This window comes from Saccopteryx leptura, chromosome 3 (genome assembly GCF_036850995.1).
Source record: "Saccopteryx leptura isolate mSacLep1 chromosome 3, mSacLep1_pri_phased_curated, whole genome shotgun sequence".
NCBI classification, from domain to species: domain Eukaryota; kingdom Metazoa; phylum Chordata; class Mammalia; order Chiroptera; family Emballonuridae; genus Saccopteryx; species Saccopteryx leptura.
Genome location: NC_089505.1, coordinates 236,953,932 through 236,958,387, shown reverse-complemented (window position 1 = coordinate 236,958,387; position 4,456 = coordinate 236,953,932). Strand labels below are relative to the sequence as shown.

The 4,456-nt window shown below is 34.6% G+C and overlaps 1 non-coding gene across 1 annotated transcript; it reads right to left on the bottom strand.

Annotated features, from left to right (window-relative positions):
* Positions 1-3,359: 3,359 nt before the first annotated feature.
* Positions 3,360-3,435, bottom strand: TRNAV-AAC (transfer RNA valine (anticodon AAC)). Its single transcript has one exon. It is a non-coding gene; the product is annotated as a tRNA-Val (tRNA).
* Between the last annotated feature and the right edge of the window lie 1,021 nt (positions 3,436-4,456).

Sequence of the window (4,456 nt, the reverse complement as noted above, 5' to 3'; positions counted from 1 at the left end):
ATAACATGAGTTGTATGAAAAAGGATACTGGTGACTTCTGAATATTGACATGGGCTTAATGCAGTGGTTCTCAAAGTGTGCGTCAGGGCACACTGGTGCACCCTTGAAGATTTCCAGGTGCATACTATGGTATTCCAGAGAAATATGTACCTGTTGGGGACCAAAAAACCAGCAGGATTTTTGGAGTTTAGATTTTTGGGGTACAGAGGTGTGGAGAATTGGCTGTGAGCTGATAGTCTGACAACCTCCACCTTACTTGCCTGATTAGGTTGCAAAAGGCTGTTTAGCTGTGGTACTGGATTGTTTACTCTACCCCCCCATGTTCCCTGGAAAGACTGGAGGTAAGTTTCTTCTATTCTTTTTTTGGTGTCAAGTTAACATGATATGTATGGTGGGGTTTTTCTGCACTCAACACAAGCGTAAAAACAGAGAAATTCTTCAATGTATTGATGAGGAAATGAGAGGTTGCCTTTCAAATATATGCCCAAACATTGAAGAAATCGCTAGGACACATCAGGCTCATGTTTCTTATAAACTCAAGAATGAAAAAACTGAACACATTTGTGCCAGGACCAGTGGAATTTACTAAATCTTACTAAGAATGTATCTATAGATATATAAAAAAATAACTTTTTTGTTGTATTTTTATTTTTTAATCCCTCTCCTTTATGAATTTTAAAAAGCAAAAGCATAACTTAAAAAATATAACATAAAGATATTTTTAAATATCAGAATAAATTTAATTTTGTTGTATTTATTTCATTTACCATAAAAGCATGCTTGCACTTTATATTTTTTCTTTAATATTTGACTTAATTATTATAACATATTTCTCAGAAATTTGTATATAGTGTACCTACAATTATTTGTAGGATTTTAAATGCGCCCTGACTTCTAAAAGTTTGAGAACCACTGGCTTAATGGCTGCCCCTTGGGAAGGGAAGCAGCCCAAACTCTGACAGCTATACACCTATGTACTGTGAACATTCTATGCTCGCCTTAGCACCATCTCCTGCCATACAGCAGTGATTCACCCCCGGTGGTAAAAGACCCATCCCTGCAATTCAATGGATAATAGAATGGGACATTAAATTTATAAAAATAAATAAATGCATAAAAATAAAATGAAAGACAAAAAAAACCAAAACTACATAAATTACAAGTCCACATTGTTTATTATTAGATTCATGATACAAAAGCTTTTGTCAAATTGCTGTGTGTGTGTGTGTGTGTGTGTGTATATATATTTATTTTAAATATCACTTTGAAGTCAAATTTTGATTAGCAATGCCCTGTACAGTCTGAAAGAGCTCTGACTATAAAAATAAACTTACTTTAAACAAGTAGTCTTAATACAGTAATACAACTGGCATTTGAATTTAAAATTATAAAGCCATTATTTAAATATATTTAATTCAACATTTTATGAATACAATAGTATTGGGACAGACCATACTAAATAATTTTTATATTGTCTATGGCCTCTACCTCCCTTTTAAAGCAGAATTGAGTCCATTTACAGCAAAGAATTTTGCACCAAGAGCCTAAATGTTTACTCTCTGGCTTTATAGAATAAATTTGCTGACTTAAAGTATAATAATTTTGGGGAGAGGCACAAATGTATAGCAAATATCAGAATCCCAATCATTAATGTAGAGATATCTACATTAGACATCCATTGTGACTAGTATAATTGAATATTCAAATAAACAAACCCTGTCCTTATGTCATGCCTTTGAAGACATCTTGAAAAACTATTCAACTTTTGTAAAGTTCCACCCACAAGATAGAAACTGTTCATTGTACAGTTATAACTATTTCAATTCTCCTGACAGCTATAATTTTCACAGTTTTTAACAGAAACTGTAGTGGTTCATTATTTATTTTTAAAAAAAATCCTGAAACAAAACCTGAATACCATTTTTATGTTGTGTAAATTATTTCTAATAATTATAGGCAAAACAAATTGCACTTTAGTAAGGAACATAAAAACTGTGAGACAAGGCAGTGAGTAGTGGTTGCCAAAGCAGGAAAAGTGAACTAATTGAAGAAAACAGAAAGGATGAAGAAGGAAACAGAACAGAATGTTTGTCTGCTCTGTGTCAAGCATTTTTTATGTACAGTTTATTTTCCACTGTTGCCAAGAGAAGGAAGACATTTTCTTTCTTTTTCAGTAAATAAGGAAACTGAGATTACTAAGTGTTAAGTTGCATGTCACAGTGGAAAACGCTGTGAGAACCATGTGAGACCATGTGAGAACAAAGCCGTACTTTCTCCACCACAGTCATCTGGGAAATGAGGTGTTTAATTTCCTTCACCTTTTATTTTTAAATCTAAGCTACAGGTAAGAAAATAAGAATAAAATAAAATAAAATAAAAACAAGCAGACTGACTTGAGTGTTTGTCATCATTGAAGAAAGATCCATTTTCCAGGAACTGCTTTTAGATCTTGTTGGAAGACACAGGATTTAATGACATCTAATTTTGCTAAGTATGTGATACATATAAGTGATGTTACTCAATGCATTGAAAACAACAAATGACAAAGACAATATTAAAATAGTTATCATTTTTAGTTCTTAGCATTATCATCTATTAAGACGTATATATTAGTATGAGACACTTGTTTAATGCAGTTTTCTATGCATTTTATATGTATTTACTTGTGTAAATTACAAATAAGAAAACAGAGGCTGTGAGAAATTGAGTGACTTGCTTATGGTAGAAAGTGCCTGGTAAGAGCTGAGAAGGGACCAAACAATGATTGAGGCCAGTAAGTCTGACTGGGAGCCTTTTGCTCTGAACCACTATTCAACTGTTTTATCTGTAAAGACTTTTAAACTAATATATTCATCCATTCAAAAATACATATTCAGTTTCTACTATGGGTTTTGTGTTCTATTGTGATTGGGGATACTACAGTGAGAATAAATGATTCCACCCCTGACTTCAGAAAGTTCACTATGTATTTGGAAATTCAATGTGGTATATATTGTTATATTTGGTAGATAAGATGGGAGATTTTCATTGAAAACACTAATTTTCTTTTTCTTTTTCTTTTTTTTTTTTTTTTTCATTTTTCTGAAGCTGGAAACGGGGAGAGACAGTCAGATAGACTCCCGCATGCGCCCGACCGGGATCCACCTGGCACGCCCACCAGGGGGCGATGCTCTGCCCATCCTGGGCGTCGCCATATTGCGACCAGAGCCACTCTAGCGCCTGAGGCAGAGGCCACAGAGCCATCCCCAGCGCCCGGGCCATCTTTGCTCCAATGGAGCCTTGGCTGCGGGAGGGGAAGAGAGAGACAGAGAGGAAAGCGCGGCGGAGGGGTGGAGAAGCAAAGGGGCGCTTCTCCTATGTGCCCTGGCCGGGAATCGAACCCGGGTCCTCCGCACGTTAGGCCGACGCTCTACCGCTGAGCCAACCGGCCAGGGCTAAAAACACTAATTTTCTACAGAAATCATATCTGTGATTTTTTTTAAATCAAGAGGAAAAGAGAAGAAAACCACAGCTTTAGTATTTTAATTATTCAAATATTTAAGACATTAAAAATAACATTACTCAATGTAAAGAAGACAAGCTATGTTAGAAGAAAATATTGATAATTACAGTTTTTAGCCCCATTTATATGTTGTATGTGCAATTTGAATATTTGTGTCTTTGGAAGAAAAGGAACCAGTATGTCCCTTAGCTTGGTCATGCCACTAGCTCGGATCTTGTTAAAAATAAGTATAAGTAAAATATCTCTTACAAGATCTGAGCTAGTGGCATGACCACATAAGGAGAATATTTAAAGTACAATAGACAGTGGAGATTTTATATTTGATAATTTTATATATCACATATTTATATTTTCTAGTTTATTTTCTTGTTTGAGCACCAAAGCGTTTTGAAGTCATCATTAAAATCTCCCTCCACCCACCCACCAACTTTTTGTGAGGCTACTAATGGACCAGAGGCTATAAGTTTCCAGAGATTTCTATGGTCATTTAGAGGTAAAATCAAGATCTAAATTCTATGTTAGTAATCCATGTATAGGTTTCTGATATGTGTGAATATCAGACAATTTTAGTTCTCTAAGTATGGTACAGGTTGCTTATTCAAAAAGGAAGAAACTAAGAAATTTCTAAACTGAAATTTTAATTTTCCAAAATTAAAGCCAATGTTATAAAATCGTTCCCAGCTTTCATAGGTGGTGTTTGTTGAATTACATCTTCTCAAAATATATGTTGAAGTCCAAATCACTGGTACCATGAATGTGATCTTATTTGGAAATAGTGTCTTTGCTGATGTAATTAAGATGAGATCTTGTAAGAGATATTTTACTTATACTTATTTTTAACAAGATCCGAGCTAGTGGCATGACCAAGTTAAGGGACATACTGGTTCCTTTTCTTCCAAAGACACAAATATTCAAATTGCACATACAACATATAAATGGGGCTAAAAACTGTAA